The sequence below is a fragment of the Dipodomys ordii genome, unplaced genomic scaffold, assembly GCF_000151885.1.
Source record: "Dipodomys ordii isolate 6190 unplaced genomic scaffold, Dord_2.0 Scaffold67, whole genome shotgun sequence".
NCBI classification, from domain to species: Eukaryota; Metazoa; Chordata; class Mammalia; order Rodentia; family Heteromyidae; genus Dipodomys; species Dipodomys ordii.
Genome location: NW_012267283.1, coordinates 5,915,672 through 5,941,566, shown reverse-complemented (window position 1 = coordinate 5,941,566; position 25,895 = coordinate 5,915,672). Strand labels below are relative to the sequence as shown.

The 25,895-nt window shown below is 38.4% G+C and overlaps 1 protein-coding gene across 2 annotated transcripts in view; it reads left to right on the top strand.

The window, feature by feature from the left end:
* Positions 1 to 1,217: 1,217 nt before the first annotated feature.
* Slc44a1 (solute carrier family 44 (choline transporter), member 1) overlaps positions 1,218 to 25,895 on the top strand; it is a 163,588-nt gene continuing 138,910 nt past the window's right edge. The window contains exons 1-2 of one of the 2 annotated variants that reach the window (XM_013023310.1): positions 1,218 to 1,272; positions 5,709 to 5,758. The gene's annotated coding sequence lies outside the window, so the exon portion shown is untranslated. The remainder of the gene's footprint in view (positions 1,273 to 5,708; positions 5,759 to 25,895) is intronic. The other variant, XM_013023309.1, reaches the window with a different exon arrangement.

The following is a 25,895-nucleotide window of genomic DNA, read 5'->3' as shown; positions in this document are numbered from 1 at the left end:
TTTGTCTGGTTGATATTCACTTTTTTCTTTTTACCTTTTCCCTAAAATTTTCAATTTCCTTCCTTTTTTGCCCCTTGCTACCCGCTAGACTTAAGAGCTATATCACAGTAGAATATGTTCACATACACTATGGAGGGAAAAAGAATGCCTCTATTTTCAATTTACATTTATTATTTCCTTATAAGCAGAATTCCAACTGAAGATCCACATCATTGACACTGAGCAGAATTCTCTTATATGCCAAGTACACCTCTGCAATAGATAATTTAGAGAAAGAGAAATAAACAATGTGTAAAAACGTTCAGTCTTGTTACTTCTCAGCATCAAGCACAAAGGTACCTTTTACTTACACCTGTAACTTTGCAGAAAGATAACAGAGCAGTATTACTTGCCTTTGTGGTTTTGACTCAAATATGCTTTATTGATTTGCTTGGGATACTGTTTGACAACATACATTAAAAGCTATTCAAGAAGTTGACACCCTTTACTTTGTAACCCAAAAGAGTAGTAATGCTAGAGTCAAGATTCCTTTCATTGTACATTATTCATTTTTAAATATCTTATTTCTGATGTGAACCTCTGTCTTTTCAAAAAACATATACAGTTTGTTTGAATTGAATCTACTATCCCATCCCCAGCTGAATGTATGATCCTTACTGGATAAGTGGCCTTTGCCTTCTGAGACAGTTCTTCCTAGCTTTCTTAAAGGGCTATTTGAATCCAGAGAATTGAACACCATTATGTATTGGCAGGAGTGTGGGCCCCAGCTATTCTCTATCGATTTGGATCTGCCATTAGCTAGGTAATTTGGACAAAGTCTTCAGTGTCTCAGTTTCAACTGCAGGGAAGTAGAAAGACTAATGATACCCGCCTTAATAGGCTTATAGCAAAGTATATAAATGATAAAAATATAAATTACCATATTAATGTCAACAAAATCTCAGGTATTTTCACAGCCACTTGTCATCCCCTTCTAAAAACTATCTTTTGAGTTGTGGAATAGAGTGCCTGACCTCTGAAAATGTTTGATTGTGCCAGGGAGAGGTGAATGATAAAAATGAAACAAACAACAAGAATAAAGGTAGGTGATATCAAGAGGTAGAGTGCAATAGTTAGGGAGTAAACTTTCTTCTCCACAAGCATGGAGAAGGTACTTTAAGGATGGGTGCTGTTGGAGGGGAAGAAGGCATGAAATGCAAGAATCAACAGCAGGCAACGAAGACTGATGACCAGTCGTTCCTGGGGATTTGCTATTGGGAGAGTCTGGGCCAGGTACTTAGCTACATTTCTCATTTTACTTTAACAATTCTGAGATGAGATACTTGTGTTGGCTGTATTTTTACAGGAGAGAAAAATGGGCTGAGAAAGTTTAGGTAGCTTGCCTAAAGTAAGGGAGGACATTCCTCTGCTCTGCTTAGAACTACTACACTTAGATGATGTGTCAGTGTACCTTAGATACGTAATTTTTGTCACTGAAGTTTAGAGATTGTGTGTGGGTAGGTAGTTTTCAAGTGAGCATGCCTCAATGGTCAGGATATAATAGTTTGGAAAAGAATCTGTGTAGTTTTTTGTTTTTTGTTTTTTTTCTAAAACCTCAGATTCCAGGGGCTCACACGCTTCCATGTGTGTATCTGTACCTGGCCTCTCTTCAGTTTCTCTTTAAAAAACTTAATCTGATCAAATTTATCATGGCAGTAAGCTTACTTAATGTAATTGTTAGTTTGTTTTTGTCTGACTGTGTAGCCTCGTTGGCTTCAGTCTGATGACCTTCATACCTCAACCTCCTATCCTGGTATTATAGGCATGCCTCCGAGGGGTTAATGTAATTGATGCTTGTATTATTTAATACTGAGCTTCAACAAGGGGCTGGAGAGCAGTAAGAAAGAAAAGGGTGAAGAAAATGTCCATAATGAAGTTGACTGTAGGACGAATTATTAACATGTACATTAAGATGAAATTACAAAAGCAGAGATCCTCACAAGCAGGGTGAGAATTTCAAGGGTTTTGTTTGTTTGCTTCTTTAAACTTCACTTTAAAAGCTTAGCATATTTAGCAGAGTTTTTAAAAATTCTGCTTGCTAGGCTCTATTTTGCATGTGATTCTATATTTTAAAATTCTGAAAGTACTAAGTATTGGAAAGTAATTTCAAGACATCAGGTTTTAAAGTGTAGCACATTAAGTATTCTTTCACCAAGAAAACATTTCAGGTTGGGAATGTGGCTTAGTGGTAGAGTGCTTGCTTAACATGCATGAAGCCCTGGGTTTGATTCCTCAGTACCACATAAACAGAAAAAGCTGCAAGTGGCACTGTGGCTCAAGTGGTAGAGTGCTAGCCTTGATCAAAAGAAGCTCAGGGGCAGTTCCTAGGGGCCTTGAGTTCAAGCCCCAAGACTGACAAAAAAACAAAAACCCTAAAAAAAATTTCAGACTATACACTGGTGTTTAGAAACAGATTGCAGTTTGAAAATAATACTTCGATAAGACTTCATTTTACAAGTAAATACAATTCTATTTTAGGTAACACTTTTATTTCTGGTTTAACCTGAGAAAGCAAGGCCAGACCCAAGTGGAACTGTGTTATTTTTGAGGTTATAAACACACTTCCTTGCCAGGAAGGACCTGCTGTTTAACCAACACTCTGCCCTGGTAGGAGTTGCTCCTCATTTATACCATTTAAAGATACAAATGTTTGTTCAGCAAGAATACCTTAATCAGCCTATCCCCCAGGATGCCTCTGAAGCACTAGGGCAAGAGTTCTGAAGTCAGGAGACTTCTTTCACACTCAGTACCACCTCTTCCAGCCGCTCCTCCCATTTGAAAAGTCACAGAGCATGGTAATACGAAAAGGTCATGTCCTCCTTGCCACCCTTGGAAAACACTTTAACTTTGCTTACTTGGTCTTCATTGGACTTAAATCATCCTTTAAAACTCAGGGGTGGGGACATCTTGCCCCATATTTAATGCGTGATGAACATTCAGTGTAATAGGACAGACATGCTTCTCAGCTGAAGGGTCATGTCCTCACTGTCACCCTTGGAAAATAATTCTGGTCCATGAATGATGTTATATTATCCAAAGGGCCTTTTGCAGGAAGACGGTTCCTTACCCCTCCTAATATCTTGCCCAGGACATCTTGAACTACTAGTAGGTCCTGCTGAACACACTTTGTGAAACTCTTTTGAGCTGATGGTTCTCAACTCCATTCTGAGTGGCAGTGAGAGTTAAGTGTGATGGAAGAAGGTTGTTGGTTCAGGAAACTCTTACCACTCTGGATTTGAGAGTGAGTGAGCACACCACAGACTTAAGTGTGTTCTTCCAAGTGTGGCAGATAGTGTAAATAAATTTCAGGTCACTGAAGTATTTAACTTAAAAGCCTTTCATGTACATCAGAGTGGTTTGAATCCTCTCAAGAAATTACAGAAGGGTAAGTTGTTCACAAAAGAAAGCTTCAGGCTTGAAACTTGAGTATCAGAACTGCCATGGGGCCACAACAATCAGAGCAAGAGGGGATCCGGCTATCTATAGTTGATATTTTTCTCCTTTCTTTCAGGTAGGTTGTAGAGACTCTGGGGGAAGTTACAGTGATCAAATAACACTCCAAATGGCCATCCAGACAGAGATGGGACCTACTGATCAAATTCTGACTATCTTATGTTGGAGAAGGAACAGTGCACAGGGTTGATATTATACAGACATAGACAAATAGTAGATTCTCAATGTTTATTGAACATATGTGAAAGAGAAATGTGAGACATTCAGAGACTAAAAATTGTTTATGATGCTGATATTTGTCAAGGCTACTATTAAATATAAACTCTCAATGGAGGGAAAGGGAAATGAACTTGAAAATTGCAACAGTCCACCATTCAAAATGGTTAAGGTGGTTTTAGTGCCCTTTTTAACCTAATCTTGGTGGCATGGTTTGGGTTTTCTATGTTATAATGAAGTCTTGGTGAACAGTCATATTATTTCATGAAAAAGATCAAAGCATCATAATGTGAAACTCTGAGCCTGATCAACACCTAAGTAGACCAGGTTGACACAGATCAGTAGATTTATAAGAATAAGTAAGAGTTTCCCTTCTCATCTGTACCTTCTTCACCCTATCTTAAACACTCCCTTGTCACTGGGCTCACTGTGCAAAAGGGCATGGTGAAAAATTTTCTGGCCTATCTTGATGCCTGTCTGAGATAAGCCAAAAAGAGCACAGTTGGGACAACTATAGGTTGGTCCTATTTGTTCTAAGTACCACTAGGAAGATGGACGGTGGCAGTGCTGCAAAATGAACCTTGCTTCTGATAGGCTCAGGACTCAGGGACTCTCCCGGGGCAGGGAAGTTCCTGGAAAGAAAAGAACCAAGAACATCAGTAGGAAAAAAAGACAAGAGAATCACAAGCTGGCTACAAGAGTTAGTTGTGTTCAACATTTATGTATTGTTGGGCTTCTCAGGCTTCCTAGTTCAACAAAAGAATCGGGCTCCCCTCTGAACTGTGAAGCTCTGTGTTCATTGTAATTTTATCCTTGGTCCTAATTCTGTGCCTATCAGGCAAACATAATGAAATGGCTGAAATCAGTCTTTAATAGGTGCCAAGTTTGAGTGTGGGAGTGTTTTGAACTTAAAAGTCCTTAGTATTTAAAGCTATTCATAATGCCATTAAGGCAAATACTACAGAAGAGTGTTGTTGTGGTCAGACTGTTGGAGCAAAGATGAATCTTACAAATATTCTGATTTGTAAAGTATGAAGATCTTGATAAATTCTTTTAAAAAATGAAACTAAAAGCTAGGAAAGCAAAAGTACTCTTTAAGGAACTGAGACACTACTCTTGAGTTATGATTTATATCATTGCTTAACTGATCAGCATAGATAGTGCTCAGTAAACCTAGGAAATGTTTATTATGTCTAATAATACAAAATGAAAGAAAAACTATTGTCCTTGAAATAAAAAAATAAGGCATTAGATTCCTGTGCACAAATTGACTCTTAAGGGAGTCTTGTAGGAGAGATGGTAGCATGTGTGTACTATTTTAATTTTTAATTTTAATGTTGGAATGACTACCATTTAAGAGGGGATTTTTGTTCTTTGATGAATCAAGACTCTAGATATTTTACCAGAACACATCAAAAGTTATTTTGCTGTTGACCTATCTTCTCTGGCTGTAGATGCTCATGCCTATTTAACGGAGTCAGATCTCTGTCCTGATATGTTAGTAGGAGCCCTCAGTGTTCTTGTCATGATCTCAACGTCTCATATTTACCTGGTAAAGTGGCCTCTTTAAGGTTCCATGGCCATAAAGCCACAGGCATGTGTAGTCCTTCAATTTGCCCAATGCTTCAACTCATTTCTCAGCGTCATGTCAGACAACCTTGTCTTTCATCTTTCCCCACTCAGTCATGCATTTTCTCTTCTCTTCTGTATTTAGACTTCATCTGCTTCCAAAAGTATTTTAGGTAATTTATAATCAAGTGTAAATATATTTAAATTTTTTGAATTGAAAAATCAAAAGCTAAAAAGAGTAGGTATATGAAAGATGAAGCACGAATGTACTGAATGCCTAAGCTGCTTCATCTATCAGTGTTTCTAGTCCTGTTTGGAATGATAGTGATTCAAAGGATGACATTACACAGGATCCATCTACAGAATTGGACAATTGACATAGGCCAAAAAGGTTTTGTATAATTATTTGAAGATAACAATATTTTTTTAAGCACTCAAACGCTGGGAAAACAAGACTTTTGGAGCCAAACTGTAACAATAGGTAAGTGAATGTTTATAGGAATCTGCAAAACTGTTTTCCAGAGTGGCTGTGTCAACTTTGTATTCTCATGAGCAATGTCTAGTTGCTCCATATCTCGGGCAATACCTTGTTGTTTTCAGCTTTAAATTAAAAATTTTAAATAAAAACCTTTGCCATAGATAGGTGTTGATAGTATCTTATTGTGGTTTTAATTTGCATTTTCCTAGTTTACCAGTGTTGTGGAGAAACCTTTCTTTAGCTTATTTAACATCTAGCTTGCTTTGTGAAGTGTCTTTCAAATTTTTGCTCATTTTTACTAGTATTTTCATGAAGGGGTGTTTCATTTTGTCAAAGGTTTTTTTTTTTTTTTTACATCCATTGAAATGATCAAGTGATTTAAGTCTATTATTCAGTATTCTATTATGATAATTGCTTTGTGTACATTGAACCATCCTTGCATTCCTAGTATGAAACCAATTTGATCTTGGTATGATCATTTTCATATGTTGTTGAATTTGACTTGCAAGTAAGTTTTTTTTACTGGTGTGCCTTGATATAATTTTGGCATCTGGGTAATACTGACTTCAAAAATTGTGTTTTAAAGCATTATTCAGTTGCTATTTTATGAAGTCACTTGAGGAGCATTGGTGTTCTTCTTTAAAGGTCTAGTAGAATTTATCAATAAATCGATCTGATTCCCATCTTTTCTTTATCGAGAAGCTTTTTATTATCGTTGTAATGTCACTTTTATTGCTGTTTAGGTTGTTGGTATCATCTTGTCTCACTTTTTTTTTTTTTTTTTGGGTCTGGTCGTGGGGCCTGAACTCTGGGCCTGGGCGCTGTCCCTCAGCTCTTCAGCTCAAGGCTAGCGCTCTACCACTTGAGTCACAGCGCCACTTCCGGCTTTTTTCTTTTTGCTTATGTGGTGCTGAGGAATCGAACCCAGGGCCTCATGCATGCAAGGCAAGCACTCTACCACTGAGCCACCTTCCCAGCCCTTTAATATATATATATATATATTTTAAAACCTATGCTTACATTTTTTAGTGATGTACCTTGTGTTGATCTGTTTTCATCTATTATTTTGAACAGTTATCTTTTCAACTTGGAAATGTGTATATTCGTAGTTGGAGAATTTTTTTTCTGTATTTATGTGATTTTTTACCCCATCTGTTGCCCATTGCTTCATTTTCTTGCAATTTTGACTTTCATTTTTTTACTCCATATCAAAATAGATTTTCTCAACTTATGTCTCAATATTTCTATTACAATTTTTTTAGACTTTATATTTGTTTCCTCTGTACTCCCTTTGTTTCTTTTTATATCATTTGTTCTACCCTATATACATAGATGTTTGTATTTAAGTTTTGGTATTTTTTTTTTAACCCTCTTCTCTTAGTCTCTGCCAATGACATGAACGATTCTTCAAATGCCTATTAGTCCTTAATCATCTAACCATTATTTAAAGACAGCTGTAAATGGCTATTTGTAAGTTTGGTATTATTTTATAATTGGATTGTTAGATGAGATTGATAATGAGCTGATCTAGCTTCCCTGGTCCTTGGGAAACCCTAATTGTCAGTATCATTTCGCCTTTTTGTTTTTTTTTTATATTGCTCAGATTTCTACAAATAAGTCTCCTGTGGCCTTCAATAGGATGATAATCCGGTGGTCAGAATTCTGGGAGTTGGTCTCAATATTTAGTACATAGTTTGTACTTAATAATCTTGTTTCTCTGTGGTATCCCTGGGTACAGTTCTCTGGACAAGAGAGGGGCAGTTCATCACCAGTTGTTCATAGGATCTAACTGCGCTTGAGCAACCTTTCAATGAGTTCTCTATTTCTAGTTCCTAGTCATTTCTAGTTCCCAAGATACATTATACTAATGCATGGGTTTGGGAGGTGTTTCTGGAATAACATACTTCTTTTTCTATTATTAACTTACAAATCTAGCATTCTGGAATCTAGTAGCCAATTAATTCCCTTCTACCTGCTTTCTAGTAGCAAATATTTTAAATCATTTTATTATCATTTCAGTGGCACCTTAGAAGAGAAGAAAGTTCAATCCATGTGTTCAGTTAGGAACATTTAATAAACACTGTCCAAGTCAGTGTTTTCACATACATGAGTTCTGGTTAGTACACAAAAAGCTGCTCAGTAAACTAGAGTAGACAATGCTTCTTGGGGCTTGAACTCAGGGCCTGGGGGCTGTCCCTGAGCTTTTGTACTTAAGGCTGGCATTCTACTACTTGAGTCACAGCTCTACTGGTGTTTTGGTGGTTAGAGATAGACTTCCAACCATGGTCATCAGATCTCAGGCTTGTGAATAGCTAGGATTATAGGCCTGGGCTATCAATGGCCCCCTGGCTGCTTCTACATTCTTAATGTTGTCTAAAGGTTGAATTACTTTTTTCAACACCTTCACTTACGTTTTTCTTACAACTTCACTTATACTAGCTAGCATTCCTCTAAAATCCCTAAGCCAACTTTTTCCTCTTCTTGGTATTTCTTATAATAAATGTCAAATATTTAAAACATATGTATAAAACCTGAGTTTGCCCTTGGAAGTTTTGCCAACTGTAATGGGCTTTTAGGTCTCTGACTTCATTACCCAGTGTATTTTTCAACTTTTTATTGTCTGACAATTTGGTCAATAAGCCATTTATGTCTTCCTGTTTATTGGGGGAAAGGCTTGTTGATTTTTGTATTCTCTGGCTAGTTTTGATTCCTGGGGTATTTTGGATCTTGACATTTATCATTTTATTTTATTTATTGCTAAAAACGTATTTTACTTTTTTTCAGTACCTCTGCTTAGAAATTCACTTCTTGATTAAAAGGTGTTTTTGACTTAATTTTTTTTAACTTAGTCAAATAAAAAAAAGAAATTCACTTCTTTTACTTAGCTTTTTCTTCAAGACTATTCTAGCTGCTCTGTATGCTGTTGACCCTTATTTTTGCTCCTTTTTCTTCCATTACATTTTGAGAGACATTAAGAGGGACTAACAAATTTTAATAAAACTCAGACTTCTTGGCTATTTCCCACTGTCCACTTTTTCCAACTAGCAGAAGAACAGGTTTGATGTTAGCAGGATGTTGCTCAGATACAAGTGTGAACTCCATAGGTCACACCTTTTCCTTTTCCTTTTTTTTAAAAAGTTTTGTGCCAGTCCTGGGGCTTGAACTCCAGGTCTGGGCACTGTCCCTGGGCTTCTTTTGCTTATTAGCACTCAACCACTTGTGTCATTTCTAGCTTTTTCTGAGTAGTTTATTGGCGATAAGAGTCTCAGAGACTTTCCTGTTGGAGCTAGCTTTGAACTGTGATCCTCAGAGCTCAGCCTCCTGGGTAGCTAGGATTATAGGTATGAGCTACCAGCACCCAGTATGTTTCTTCTCTTTCCTTCTTTCTTTCCTTTCTTTCCTTCTTTCTCTCTCTCTCTCTTTCTTTCTTTCTAATGTTTTTTATTGTAAAAATACTGTACAGAGGGGTTACAGTTACACAAGTAAGGTAATGAGTACATTTCCTATCGAGCATTGTTACCTCCTTTGTTTTTCCCCTACCATCCCTTCCCTCCCCACTTCCCCAACTTCTCCCCCACCCCACAAGTTGTAAAGTTCGTTCTCAACACAGTGTCTTATACAAGGGCCTGTGTCTTACACAAGGGCCTCCGAACCCTTCCTTTGGTATTCTCTTTGTAGACCTTAATCCAGAGGTAAAATTATGCTCAGTTGCAAAGTACGTGTACAGTTAGTTCACTTTTTCTCATTTTTGAAAATAGGGATGTTGCTATGTTTCTCAGGGTTGTGTTGCTCTGGTTCTTTGCTGTTGCTTGAAGGTGGCTGACAGCTACTCGGCAGCATCCTTTGCACAAGTTCTTTGCGCACTTGGGGTTTTGACGTTTTGCAGGTCAACCTCTTCCTGAGAGACAGAGAAGGTAGTGCCTTACCTCTCTGTGTTATTGGTGCACTGCCCTGCTAGCATATAGAAGAAATCCAATAAGCTTGTCCATTCACCCCTTACAGCTTCAGTGCGTGTGGGGCAATGCTAAGTCTCATCTCAGGCCACTAAATTTTAGTGATAGCTGTTATAAATTGTACTTTCTTACTTGTATTAAAATGTCACAATTTAAGCACAGTGACAACAAGGCGAAGAACATACAAAGGAAACAAAAAAAAATCACATAGTACATTAAAAACAACAACAAAGAAAGACCTCTTTTACCCTGCATCTTATATATACATTTGTCTAATTTGAGGAGGGGAAGGGGAATAACAAAACACTGAAACAAGGACACAGGATGACCCATTGCAACAATGATACTCACAAGGCACTATATTAGAAATGAACTTTACAACTTCTGGGGGTAGGGGAAAAGAGTGAGGGAGGTAGGGGGAAGGAAGGGATAGTAGGAGAACAACAAGAGAGGGGGTAACAGTGCTGGACAAGAAATGTACTCATTGCCTTACTCATGTAACTGTAACCCCCTGTACAGCATCTTTTCAATAAAATAAAAATTTAAAGGTCACAATTTATTGAAAACAATCCTTTCAGAGTGCCTGCTAATATTCCAGGCTTTGAGGTTGTCTTTGACTATACAGTGACAAAGAAGACATATATAGTTCTCTATTCAATAGGGAGGAGAGGATAAAAGACATACTAATTGAGAGTTTTAAGCATAAGCATTCTTTGCACTTATTTTTTCTAATAGATATGGGTTTTTTTAAAAAAAACTTTTATTCTAAGACTAGTGTGTGCATCATATATCTGACATGGGTCAACTTTGGTTACACTAGCATAATCCAGCTCCACCATCTTCTATGTTTAGGAGTTTATAGTCCTTTCTTCATGGAGCCACTGAAAAACCAAGATGGTAACTCAGACCCTCCTTCCTCTCCCCTTGAATAGCTTCTGTCTACTTCCTTTCTACTATAACCTGACTCTCCCTTCCTCTTCATCTCCCTACCTCTTTTTTAATTTATTATGTCTGGCGCAAACAGTCTTTAAACATGTTTCATGTGTTTCTCTTCACCGTGACTCTCAGAGCTTTCAGACTTGGTCCTCCAGTTCTTTAAGAGCACTTTACTCCTACCCTATTATTTTCTTTGTGTGTACTTGGTCATATTTGTTTTAAAGATGATCATCACATGAAATCATTTACCTATTTTTATTGGCTTTCCCCTTCCAAATGTTTCAGAAACTCAGAGATTTCTCTGTTTTCTATGGGCAGCTTAGAAAGGTGCCGGCACCAGGGTGCAGTGTAGTATCAGTTTACTTTGTCTTTCCTTCCCTTTTCTCTTCATAGCCCTTCCACTGGGAAAGACAAGATTCTCAGACGATTTTAATTAGGTATCCTCTGCTAGAATTGAGTGCTTAGTCTTTGGAATGTCATAAAACTAGAAACTAAATTCTTTTCTTTTTTTGGTACCAGGCCTGGGTGTTGTCCTTGAGATTTGGAGGGCTCTACCACATGTGCCACAGCTTCACTTCAACCATTTTTGGAGGTTAATTAGATGAGTCCTGCCTAGGCTCATTGCAAACTGCGATCCTCAGGTCTCAGCCACTTGAGTAGCTAGGATTATAGGTATGAGGCACCAGTGCCTGGCTTCTTTTTTTTTTTTTTTTTGTTATGAGACTTGAACTCAGGGCCTTGGCAGGGGGTGGGGGGGTGTCCCTTGAGATTGAGCTTTTTCACTTAAGGCTAACTCTGGAGCTCCACTTCTGGTTTTACGGTGGTTTATTGGAGTTAAAGACTCTTAGGGACTTTCCCTGCCCGGGCTAGCTTTGAACCTTGATCCCCAGATCACAGCCTCCTGAGTAGCTAGGCTTACAGGCCACTGGTGCCCACCTTTTTTGGTACCTGTGTAACCAGTGGTTAACTTTTCACATGCGTTTTTATTTCTGTTGGAATAATAGATGAAAAGACCAACTGTGGCTCAAAGTCTTTTCAGATTTCAGCTGCTGATGTTCTTGTTATCTCCATAATTTTGACAGGCTTCCTTTCAGCTTTTGATTCCTCTTGTTGGACCTTATTAGGCTTGCTAATTTTCTGTATAACATAGAATGGTGGTTTTCTAGAAAGTTCTGACAAACCCTTTCTCTCATATTTATCCTATAGTTAGTTCCCCTTTTGAATTCTCTTTCTTTCTTCTTTCCTTCCTCTTTCCTTCCCTTCCCCTCTGTTTTTCTCTCCCTCTTTCTGTCTTCTTTTTCATCCTCCTTTCTAGAGCAACTGCCTTAATTCCAACTGGACTTAGGAAAGGCTTTGAAAATGTGTGCAATTAGATCTTGGAGGATGACTACTAGCTTCACCAGGACACATGTAAAAGAACTTGCCTGCAAGAATTGTGTGAGCCAAGCATAGAAAGGTGAAATACATTATCTGGTTGACAAAACTGGTTTGGGTGGCCAGCATGTGTGTTTGTAGTGTAAGATGTGGCCAAAAGGAAGACTATGACTGAAATGTGAGGTTTAGGATCATGGGAGTCTGTACTCTGGTCTCATAATTTATATATTTGTATTTCTTGTATACGAATTATTTTTTTCTGTTTTACATTATTAGTAAGTGAAGGTGAGATTTATTATTTTTTTAAATCTCCCTTCACCCCTACCAGACTTCAACAGCACCTTCTAGCATAGATTATACATAATAGGTGTTACAATGTTGAATTCTGACAAGGTTTGATTTTCCTAAGAATCTAAAAAGTATTCCCTATCAAATTAATCCAAAGAAGTATCTACATAATTTCTTTGTGTACTCTGTATGAGTCTGTGTAGAAGATAGTATTCATTTTTTTGTCTTGTCATCTCCCACATCACTTTTCCTGTTGATAGTGTCATCAGTACAGTAAGCGCCAGTGGGATCTATGTAAGATTTGAGAGCTCCTTAGTCTGCCCATGTCATCATATTTTGATAGAACATAATCTTCAGGGCTGGGAAGGTGGTTCGTTGTAGAGCGCTAGCCTTGCATGCCAGAGGCCCTGGGTTCGATTCCTCAGCACCACATAAGCAAAAAGAAAAAAGCCGGAAGTGGCTCTGTGGCTCAAGTGATAGAGTGTTAGCCTTGAGCTGAAGAGCTGAGGGACAGCGCCCAGGCCCAGAGTTCAGGCCCCATGACCGGACCCAAAAAAAAAATTTAAAAAAAAAAAAAAAAGAACATAATCTTCAGTGGAGTGCTATGCAGAGGCTGTCTTCAGAAAAACCTTGCAATCAGAACAACCTGTGTCCCTCAACATAGAAAACTTGGAACTACCATGAGGAACAACAGTGTACATTGGTATAATGTCCTCTTTACCCATGTGACAAAAATCAACTCAAGAGATTAAAGGGCTAAGATAGATTAGCTAATAAGCAGATAACTTTGTCACTATTCATTATTCATATAGTCACTGGCAACACAAGTTTAAACTCAGAAACTCAGTCATCTTGAGTTGTGCCCCAATCTGTTTTGTGCTAGTTTGCTTTTAGATAGAATCTCAGTCTTTTGCTCAAAGCCAGATTTAGACCACAATCCTTCTGCATTTGCCTACTGATTACAAGCATGTACCATTCTTTGCTTACTTCTTACTGGTTCTGGTCTCCAGCCATGGTTCTTCTATCTCTGTCTCCCAAGTATCTAGGATAGTTGTGTGATACCATACCTTGCTTTATTTATTTTTTAAGTGCCCACTTAAAGTTGATAAATAGCCTGCTTGAAAAAAAATAGCCAATTGAAAAAAAGTGTAATTTATGAAAATAGAGGAAATGGACCTTTCCTGTTTCCCCATTTTCAGAGGGATGAAAGCAAATTCAAAGCCTTTAGACTCTTACATAATAATTTGACCATGATTTAATTTTCTTATATATATTTTCAATAACAACATTGCACTTCTCAAAGGAACTTTTCTGTTTGGCAGAAACTGTTGACTGATTATTGTGATCAGGGTAAGAATTAATTTTGATTTAAGTAAGAATCATCAAAATTTATTTCTTGCATATATGTTGTTGATAAATGAGGGTTGTTAGGGTAGTTGTTGCTCTTTACTTTCAACCTGGGCTATGATGATCAGTGTGGCTACATTTTGCTTTTACTAATGCTTGTGAGCTATGTTTACCTCCCCCCCCCCGTTTTTCAATTTTATCATATCAATGATGTACATACATTCTCATATATATACACATATGTATATATACATTTATATGATGACATATGTATGTATATGTATCTATCCTCATAATTTATTAACTTGTTTGGCTAACTGACATACTATTTCTGCTTTTGGCTTGGTGCTAGTGTGTTATACCTGGAATCCTAGCTATTTAGGAGGCTGAGATCTGAGGATCATGGTTCAAAACAGCCTGGGTAAGAAAGTCCATGGACCTCTTACTTCCAATTAACCACCAAAAAAAGCCAGAAGTAGAGTTGTGGCTCAAGTGATAGAGAGCTAGTCTTGAGCAAGAAAAGACAGAGACAGTGCACCGGCCCTGAGATCAGGCCTCAGGACTGGAATACACACACACATATATATATATACAAATGCTGCTTTTATTCTTCAAAAGTATGTATCTGATTTTTTTTGTTCTTGGTAATATTAATAATAAGCTAGTTTTCTTGGCTCTGAAGCTCTTCAGAGATCAAATGGCATTTTTAAGTGGTAAGGAACCCTCAGACCTCTTGTCTTCTGTTTTCTACCCACACCCACACAGTCATATTAATGACTGTGATATTCTCTAACTTGTTATTTCTCTATGCATGCAAATACGCTTCATGGTGCTTAAAGACAAGGCAGGGCAGAAAGACTGACATTGATGTTAAAAATAAAAACAATGGATAAAGCTAATAAAAACAGTAAAGATGTCCATCAGTAAGATTTGTATATGTTCATTGTAACAAGCTCTTATTAATTATGGGTGGGGAAGCTTTTTTATTTTTCTGCCCAGGTCCATTTGGATATTTATGACATCATTTAAGGTCCCCATAGTATTATGAATAACAAGCAGATGGCTAGGAGTATGTCCCATCATCTGTCCCATCATTTGCCAGATGACTTCATGGGCTTGCAGGCTGGTTGTTCCTTATCCTTGTGCTTAGAGAAGCTACTGATTCCTATTTTACTAGCTATTTCTCTTAAGCAATATGAATCACCCTCCTCTTCCAGTTTTATTTGGTTTAGCCATATATTACTTATAGCAGCATTGTATTCAAAATTCCTCAGAGTTCAATTTATTTATCTGACCTTTATTACTGAATAAGAATTGTCCTGGGAGCAAACTGGCCATTTTGAATAGACATCTATAGTACTGAGTCATTGCCTTTAATTATGTTGTCTTGATTTGGAATTTTTCTCCCTTCTATCCAAATGATATTCTCATCATTAGCATTATGCCCACCTTTGGTCCTCAGCTCCACCCATTCCTGAGCTTTTCCCTGTCATGGAATTCCCATCCTACAGCTGGCTCTCTCTCTCTCTCTCTCTCTCTCCAGACCCATCTGAGCACCCACCTACCTCACTTCCTGCCCCCAGACCCTCCTGCTACCTGGGTAGTGGAGGCTGCCATGTGCTCCCTCTTGGGGGAAATAGGGGCTCCTCTCATAAACCTTATAATAATCTTTCTCCTGTGCCTGCCTGCCTCTGCGTGCGTGGTCCCTGGGATGGATGTGGAGAATTCCTTTCACTCATGAGCCAGCCCATACTACCACCTTTCAGGATGTTGTCCTCTGTAGCCCACTGATCTGGAAACAGGTTCTCCTGCTTAGAATTTAGTAACATACAGTTGAGCTGAACAACTATAACAAGTATTTACTTTGTTGAATGTAATGTTAAAAGTTAAGTTTAAGAGTTGCACCCATGGTTCATACCTGCAATCCTAGCTACTCAGTAGGCTGAGATCTGAGGATCTCACTTCAAAACCAAGCCACGCAGGAAAGTGAGACTTACCTCCAATGAAACATCAGAAAACCAGAAGTGGTGCTGTGGCTCAAGGGTAGAGTGCTCGCCTTGAGCTGAAGAGTTCAGGGACAGTGCCTAGGCCCAGAGTTCAAGCCCCACAACCGACCAAAAAAATTTTTTTTAAATGTAAGGTCAAATGAATTGCCCTAAGATTTTGCAGTAGCTTCTTTTTAGTACAGGTTTGCCAACCTTTAAAACTTATGATGTTCTTTATACATGCTGAAGTTCTTGGTCTAACGCGAACTGCTTTTTTTGTTTTTAACAATTGGGAAAATGAGGTTGCTGTCTAGTTTTCTGTAAAATGATGGCCTTCCTTGACAGATATTCATTAGTACGGTTACCTATCAACCTGGAACTACAGTGATAATCCAGAAGGTGGCTTCCATCCTGAATCAAGGTTGCATAATAATAATTTAGCTGTTCTTGTCCTCAAAGCACCTAAATGCAAAGTAAGGGAAAGAAGACTACCAGAGGAAATTAAATAGTCTTGTGGCTTCACAGGACATTTCCAGTGGAAGAAATTAAGGATGTTACCAGAAGTTAATACTTGTTCTAAGACTTGAAAGGATTGATTTTAGAAAGTTGACCATGTTTAGAGTTTAAATTTTGGAAATTAGGGTTCAAGTTCTCACATTACCACTGGAGAATTAACTATTGTCTCTAAACTTTCCTCACTTAGTAGCATGCCCAACTAAGAGTTTTAGGGAAGAGAATAGAAAAAAAGTTACATACAAATCCTTCAGCATTATACATAGCATATTACAGATGACAACTCTCACTTTCTCATTCTTTTTTTTTTTTGGTTGGTCATGGGGCTTGAACTCTGGGCCTGAGCGCTGTCCCTCAGCTCTTCAGCTCAAGGCGAGCGCTCTACCACTTGAGCTACAGCGCCACTTCCTCACTTTCTCATTCTTTATGGTTTATTTATTTTATTTTATTTTGTCGGTCATGGGGCTTGAACTCTGAGCCTGGGCACTGTCCCTCAGCTCTTCAGCACAATGTGAGTGCTCTGCCATTTGAGCCACAGTGCTACTTCCTCCTTTTGTTTTTTAAACTATCTTTCAGCAGTTTACAATGGATGTTTCAATTCAGCTCCTACTTTTTTTTTTTTTTTTTGGGTCAGTTGTGGGGCTTGAACTCTGAGCCTGAGCACTGTCCCTCAGCTCTTCAACTCAAGGCTAGCGCTCTACCACTTGAGCCACAGTGCTACTTCCAGTTTTCTGGTGGTTTATTGGAGATAAAAATCTCACAGACTTTCCTGGCTGGGATGGCTTTGAACCATGATCCTCAGGTCTCAGCTTCCTAAGTAGCTAGGATTATAGGCATGAGCCACCAGTGCCAGGCCTACTTTTTTTTTTTATTATTGGGGCTTGAACTCAGGGCCTCATGCTCTTATTTCTTTTTCACTTAAAGCTGACACTCTGCCACTTGGGTTACAGCTCTACTTTGGCTTTTTTGTTTGTTAATTTGAGATCAGAATCTCTTGGATATGTTTGCTCCAGCTGGCTTTGAACTATGATCTCAGATATCAGGCTCCTGAGTAGCTAGGATTACAGGCATGAACTGCCAGCATCCAGCCTACTTTCATTTTAGCTCTTTCATGAAAAAAGAAAAAAGAATGTTTTACAGTATCAAGGACTGTAAATGCATTCTAAAGTTGAACACAGATGGAAGTTTTAGGGCAGCTCTGAGCTCTGTTAATTCATCTTCCAGCTGCCCTGAATATTGACTTTCTGTTGGTCAGATTTTGCTCTCGGCTCTTGTGTTTTGTTCATGAAAATGTGAGCTATGCCAATGGGATAGTGCATGATAATTCAGTCCTGTCCCTGAGGGACATTCCTCAGTTAAACACATCTTATAAAGATTAGTGACCTTTTCAATTGATTTCTCTAATTTTAAAATTCAGTAACCCCATTGAGTTAGGGGGATGCACGTCAGGGTGGGGGATGGGCTAGTGTGGTTGGTGCTGGTTAGCTGTGTTGCTCTGTTTATGGTTCTTGGGTTCTTGTGTGAATGGGTACTGCAGTTTCCTTGATCCTGTCCCCAGTGCTTCTGGCTCCCTACCCCCACTGCTCGTTTCAGTGTTGGTGTTTTCACATGTCTTGTCACATCATGGAAGAACAATCTTGTGAGTTGCCAGGGGGTCCAACAAGTTGAGCCACTCAAAGCCCTTTAATTCCAAGTGTCCTTGATCTGAGGAAGCAGCTCAGTAAATCTCCTGAGCAAGTTTTCACAACTTGCCCACATGACTGCATTAAAATAAAGTCCACTTCTTCGCACCACTTGATCTTCTTCCAAATGTTTCTTGACTTGGTGAAGATTACGGTGATAGCCTCAAGAGTCACAATCTCAATCTGCCACTCCCTCACCTGGTGCATTCGTTCAGGAAATAGAAATTGAGCATTTGTGTGTGTGTGTGCCAGGAACAATTCTAGGTATAGCACAGGACACCAAGCTTACTCTGTAGTAGACAAGAAAAATATACGCCCAAGGACAATGAACAGTTTAGCAGGTACTGTGTTCTGCTATGGAGAAAAGAAAAAGGGGATGGAAAGTGTGTGTACTTTTGCATTTTACAGTAAAGCATTCAGGAAATTCCCTCCTGATATATCTAGGATATGAATATTTTGAGCAGAGTGAACAAATGGAAAATTCAGAAGGTTGAAAGGGCAGCACACCAGCCAGAGTGGTTGGGTGGCAGAGTGGAAGAACTCTACTAGATGTGCTTAGATGATAATTATTATAAAAATACTGGCTTTTGCTGTGAGTTGAGAGAGGAAGATATTGAATAGGAAAACAGCAAGGTCTGGAGTTCTGATCCTGATCCTGTTACTATACTGAAGCCAGTGTTGGGAGGGTCAAGGGTAGAAGCAGAGAGGAGGCCTCATACAGATCTTCCTGAGAAAAAGTAGTGGCTTGAACCAGGGTGTTAACAGTGGGGATGTGTTCACATTGCAGTGTATTTGGGAGATGCAACTATTGGCTTTTCCTGACAAGCTGGATATATGCTATGAGAAAGTGGCAGTAAAGTGTTCACTCTGAATGCATAAAATTTGTAAATTAATAATCACCTGATGGTGAAGACTATTCAGGGAACCAGCTATGTAGAGAATCAGGGGTTTGGTGGTAGCCGCACACTAGGAACAAGACTGGAAGCTTTGGTCAGCCTTCATTCTTGAATAGACTTCAGAAATGTACAAGCCTCGTTTCTCTTTTCACTACAACTATGCTATGTGCAATTTTTATAAACTTTCGAGTGGCGTGTGTAGGTATATATATGTGTAGGTGTGCACATGTATGTGCATGTATGCCAGTAGTAAAGCTTGAACTCAGAGCCTAGTAGCTGTCCTTTTTCTTTTTTGCTCAGGGCTGATGCTCTGCTGCTTGAGACAGTTCCAGTTCTGCCTTTTCGGTTGTTAATTATAGAGAAGAGTCTCATGGACTTTTCTGCTTGGGCTGGCTTCAAGCCATGGTCCTCAGATCTCAGCCTCCTGAGTAGCTAGGATTACAGGTATGAGCCACCGTGCCCAGCCCTTTTTAATGTTGAATTATCTTGAGGTTTTGTGGGTAGGTACTCATGTCTAGCTAACAGGGTTAGAAAAATAAATATCAGATCTTAAACAGGCTAGCTGCGTTCTGGTGAATATGAAGTGGCACTAGACATAGTGATTCTGTGAGGAAGGCAGATGTGTCTGTTGGCACACCATGGTAGATGCCATGGGAAACACAAGCAAGTGAAAACCAGGAAGTAACCAACACCTCACCAGCAGTTTAAAAATAAAACCCCTTGTTCGTAAAACCAGTGAATTAGCCATCACTTCTATAGGTTTTGATGCCTGCCTTCCCGAAGGATTTTGTTTTGTTTTGTTTTTTGCTGGTCCTGGGGCCTGAACTCTGGGCCTGGGCACTGTCCCTCAGCTCTTCAGCTCACGGCTCATGCTCTATCACTTGAGCCACAGCACCACTTCCGGCTTTTTCTACTTATGTGGTGCTGAGGAATTGAACCCAGGGCCTCATGCATGCAAGGCAAGCGCTCTACCACTGAGCCACCTTCCCAATTCCCCAAAGGATGTTTCATATTGTGAACATGCTCTCTTTAATAATCATGAGAAAATTTGCCTCTGCCAGGAAGTGTTATATATGAGCCATTGTGACCGCTCCAGTATGCTGATGCCATTCGTCTCTGCCAGTTATGTATAGGTAATGCATGCCAGGAAACACTGTGGCAAATCATACTGTAGTGCTTTTCAACTTGGCCTTCTTAGACCTGACCTAGAACTACCTCCTTATATGCATTGTTATAGATATTCAGAAGCTGCAGATGGAGGTCAGAGGTAGGGTACTTGGCAAGCACAGGGAACTAACGTCTATCTCCAGCTCCTCAAAAATAGAATAGACAGGATAAATATTCAGTAAGAAACACTCTAATTTAGTTTAATAGTATGCAAAAAAGAAAGAAAGAAAGGGATGTCTTGTGGAGCCTTCCTGTAATCCCAACATTTGGGCAGCTGAGGCAAGTGGACCAACCTGGGCCACACAGTGAGTTCCTGGCTAGCTTAGGTTACATAATATGACATTGTCTCAAATACCAGTACAGAGTCAGGTAGAAATCCTTCAACAAGCACTTAAAAACCAGAAACAAAATTACATCTTTGACAAGACCCACTTGTTAAGCTAACATCATCCTTGACAATGACAAGTAGAGGATTTTCCAATAATACATCAGGAACATATTCCTAAGCCTTCTGTCACCATCGATAATTGTTCTAGAAGATCTGATTAGTGCAATCAACTATACATCCAAAGTAAGAAATATTATGTTTGGAAAGGATGTAAATGAGAAAAAGCAAGAAAATCAGTTTAAAAATCACTGTATCCATGGAAGTCAATGGTTTACGTATAGACTGTGGTATAAATAAATAATTGCTTTTTAGTGAAGGAGCCATTCTGGATCAATAGTCATTGGCTAGATATATTTAGTTAAGAGTTTTTGGATAACCCATACCCATTAATTCTATGAAACTGTAAGTAAGTGAGAGCAATATCAGATACTAAAGAGCTTAAAAAACAGTGAAAAAAGGTCTAAAGTCATTGATTTGGCTGTATGTACAAAACTATATTTCTACATAAAAGAAAAAAAATTGGATGACAAACCAAGGCTTCACAGTAAAGTACTGGCAAATCGTGTTTTGTAAACAGTGCTCCAAGGAAGGGGGGAGGGGGGAATCCAGGTTTCCTGATTCCATAGCAACTGACTTTTAAGCCCCCACTTTAAAGTCCCTCAGTGAGAGCTGGGTGTCTTGGGCTGGCTGCAGCACCAACAAGTGTAGCATGACAGAGCATGCTAGGAAACTACCTCAGAGTCACCTCTACCCCAAGGGTGAACTATGACTTCCAGAATGCAACATATACCTGCTTGAAGCTGCCATCTCCAGGAAGCATAAAGGAGACACAATTGAGAATAAAACCTATGTTTTATATGGAGAGCACTTTGACAGGGAGCTAGAACTTCATCTCTCTGTTCAGGAAGCCCTGGGTGGCTAGGACCTTGGGAACTTCCTCTTGTGAGAAAAACTCCAGACAGTGATGAAGTAACCCAGATGATAACCAGTAGCAAAGGACGTATTTCACTGTGACTAAGCACTCACAATATTTTCAGGAGGAAATCCTCTGTTGTGTTTGTTGACACAAAGCTTCTACTACTTTTTATCAAAAATAGGTAACTAAAAGCAGGTTGTTTGGCAACCCTGTCTTGTTTGTGTCATCTTAAAATGGATGGTCCTTTATGATCTTATTCTAATAGAAGATGAGATTATTATTAGGTGGACTTCATGAGAAAGATACATGACTTAGTTGGATTTTGTTATCCCAGTCCTTAGTTGTTCTGATTGGTAGCTGTATGAAAAATGTTCAGTTGGAGCTATCATGAAATTAGGAGACCTCCACATGTAAAGTGGTCGTGTATCCCTTGTTAAGGGTTTTTATGCTGTTTCTTTGTACATAGGAGAACTTTATTTAAATATAATTTATAGGCCATACAATTCACTCACCTAATATGTGCTGTTTAGTGGTTTGTAGTATGCTCACGTAGCTTCACTAACCATCACTGTAATCATTTAATCTGTACCCATTAGCTGCCGCTCTCCCTTCCTTTCTAACACTTATCCACCCTTAGGCAAATACCATCCAGTCCCACTTTCTTCACTGTAGATGTACCTATTCTGGACATTTTATCTGGTCAAAATATATGATATGTGGACTTGTGCCTGGATTCTTGGATTTGTAAGTATTTTTCAGGGTTCACCTGTGCTGTAGCATGTATCACTACTTCATTTGTTACACAGTTATATCCCAAATATGGATGATCACGTATTTAATCACTTCACATAGTATTTGATCATTTGTCCATTAATAGATATTATGTAATTTCTTAGTAGCAAGGTGGTACATTACATATTATTGCTCTTTTGAAATACAAACATTTTATAAAATACAGAGAGAAGTTACAGATGGTAAGGAGAAAACTAGTTTGTTTTTTTTCTACCTGTTAAATATCACTGCTTGGACATGATAAACAGGAGTTTAAATATTCACACAATGAGACTACAGGAGGATATTCTTAGGAGAGTATCATAAAGGCTCTCTCTCTCTCTATATATATATATGATCATATAAAATAATGTTTATTGAATTGAACTCCAAGAAGTGAAAACAAGAGCTTTTTTTTTTCTTCTTTGTTGCTGTTTTTGATTTCTGCACCTTTTGTCTTATATGTACGTTTATCTGTTTTAGGGAGGGAAAGGGGGGGCACATAAATGGTGGGACAAAGGGTGAACAAATGCAGCAGTGATACTCATTAGATACTATGCTAAATGAACAACTTATGGGAGAGGGAGATTGGAGGGAAAAACTGGGAGAAAATGAGGGAAGAGGTAACACTGTTCAAAAAGAAATGTACTAATTACCTGACATAAGTAACTATAACCCCTGTGTACATTACCTTTACAATAAAAATAAATAAATAAATCACTGCAAGTGTTTTCTTCAAATATCAAGCATAATATTTGGACATTTGGAAGTTATCTCTGAAATAAAAATCCAAAATATGTTAAGAATAGTTTAGTCTTGGTTGTTGCCTATAGTTTTCCTATATAAAAAATTTAGCCTTCCTATATAAAAAAATTTAGTTTACCTACATAAAAAATTTAAATCATTTAAGCCACTGAATATGCTGTAATTTTTTTTCCTACAGTTCTTTTTTTTTTGGTCGGTCCTGGGGCTTGAACTCTGGGCCTGGGCGCTGTCCCTGCCCTCTTCAGCTCAAGGCGAGCACTCTACCACTTGAGCCACAGTGCCACTTCCTCCCAAAGTTCTTATGCTTCTAGTTTTCTTACTTTCCCTCCTCATTTCCCCACAGATTATTTCTCTGTGTTCATGGAGGATATGTTGACCATAGTAAATGTGGCAGAGCAGATTGGTCATTGGTCCTGGAGCCTCAATGTGGGCTTCCTAGCTCTTTTGTAGAACTTTCTGGCTATGTAATTCCATTACATCTACTCTGTTACAAGTATTCCATTATTCTGTAATAAAGCTGGGGGAATATCTAAGATAGGAGAATAGGATTACAGTCTTGTTTAGTTATCATTTAAAAGTTGCTATTGATTTTCTTCTTTACCACAGTTGTATGTGGTGCACATTTGTAACCCCTGATGGACAGAGTTTCCTAATTAGTAATATGGACTAATAACGTCCACCTTAAAGGTTTAGTTTGAATTAAATGGCTTAATGTAAGCAAAGTACCTGGCATATGGACATTTGTGATAATCTGTATTTTGCTAAGGTGATGCACAGGCACTTAAAATACTTTGTTAGATTGTTTTGTAGATCTGGAAGTGATAGAGTACTTGGCTAGCATAGGTATACAAGGCTCTGGATTTAGTATCCAGTATCCCCCATATATATATATATATATATATATATATATATATATATTTGTAATATCCTTAATTATGTTTGACCTATGACTTTTTCTATCCCTAGTAAGTGTGACTGGATTTGCCTACCATTTCACCCACTCACATGTGCAAACTCAAGTGGATTGTGTTATAGAAGGGAGGAAAGGAAAAGTAGAATGCAGTGATGGGGAAGGTAAAATTATCAAGAAGAACACAAGGGCTGGGAACCTTGGCTCAGTGGTAGAGTGCTTGCTTTGCATGCATGAGGTCCTGGGTTCGATTCCTCAGCATCACATAAGGAGAAAAAGCTGGAAGTGGCGCTGTGGCTCAAGTGGTAGAGTGCTAGCCTTGAGCTGAAATGCTGAGGGACAGCGCCCAGGCCCAGAGTTAGGCCCCAAGACTGAAAAAAAGAAGGAGGGGGAGTAGGGAGGGAACAACTGAAAAGTGACAAATGACTAAATTTCTGAAGTGCCAACCTTGTTCCTTTCATGTAGCAGTATTAGCCATTTATGGTGCAAATGGATTTTTACATCATTTGTTAATTATGAGTTTCAAAATTGGATTTTCCTTTAACTTTTACTAAGCATTTTAACCTTCACAATGTATACATATTATATACCTTAATTTATTTAGTGTTTTTTTTTTTTCTGTCGGTCCTGGGGTTTGCACTCAGGACCTGGGTGTTGTCCCTGAGCTCTTTTTAGTTGTTGTTGCTGTTTGTGCATTTTTGCTCAAAGCTAGTGTTAAACCATTTGAGCCACAGTGCAACTTCTGGTTTTCTGGTGATTAATTGGAGATAAGAGTCTCACAGTGTTTCCTGCCTGGGCTGGCTTTGAACTACCATCTTCAGATCTCAGCCTCCTGAGTAGCTAGGATTACAGCAGTGTTATTTAGTTTTCATTACTCCATTTTTCCTTAATGAAGCTGGGGGATATGAGAAGGGGAGTTCAGCTATCTTTGTTATCATTTAAAAACTGCTATTAATCTTCTTCCTCACACAGTTGTATGTGCAACTGTGTGCTCATTCATTTCTTCACTTTCAGGCTCATATTTTAGGTGATATTACAGTGTAGGATCACCTGAAACATACTCGAGATGACTATTTGTGCAAATTCGCTTCTTTGGATGTCCCATAGGACAGATTTTCCCCATGGCCCATTGAAAAAGGGTATTAACAATAATTTAGGGCCTATTCCTATCTAGACACTTAAGATTTTTTCAAAGGAATAGTCATGCTTAGCTTATGAATAGGGTAGTCAGGTCAGCAGACTCTATACTCATGTGAAGAGAAAAGCTGAGAGTCACACCATTAGTGGGTATCTTTTCCTGGCTGCACCGTTTCACATATCCTCCTGTCCTTCCACAGGTCTTCTACAGGGTGATTTTCAGCATATATCTTTCTAATGAAGTACAAAGTATTCTGACCTGTTAATTAGTGCCAGGTAGAATTCTTGTAATTTTCATAATTTATCTCTTCATGCATGATACTTATACCAAGAAAGCAGAGAAAGAATCAGGAGAAATGAGAGCCAGTATTTTCTGTTGTACTTTCTTTAGTTGCTAAATAGCCATATGGCACAGGTGTATAATCCAAGCTACCTAGGTAAGAATAGGATTTGGGTTTGAAGCTGGCCCAGGCAAAAGTTAGTGAGACTCTATCTCAATGAATAAGCAGTCCAGGTACTTTCTGCCTCTAATTTCAGTTACGTGAAAGGCAAAGGCAGAAAGAAGTATGGATTGAGATCAGCCCTTGGTGAATAAATGCACAAGAACTTATCTAAAAACATAACAAACAAAGCAAGTGCAAGGCCTTGATTTTAATTCTCAGTACTTCAAAAAAAAAAAACAAACCAGATGAACAGAAATTAAAATAGGAAAAATGTATATGAGTCAAACTATTTAAAAATTGTGTACCAACCTTTCAGTGCTTTTACATTTGTATATTCTACTAAGGTTTATAACCAGATTATAAACATAATTTCATCCCATTTCATTTTTATTATGTACAATATTTATAATAATTTTTATGATTACTTAATATCCCATTCTCAAATTTAACCATATTTATTACTGTCCAATTAATTTCTAATTATTTCTCACAACAGAATTGCATCAAACATATATCATACGCAGCTATTATAATGCTGGTATACTGGTATTTCCTTTCAAAACCAAAAGGAAAATTGCCAAATCACTTTCTAAGAGTAACTGACCAGTTTACTCTGTTTTTTTAAAATTTAATTTAATTTTATTTGTGAACATACTGTACAGAGGGGTT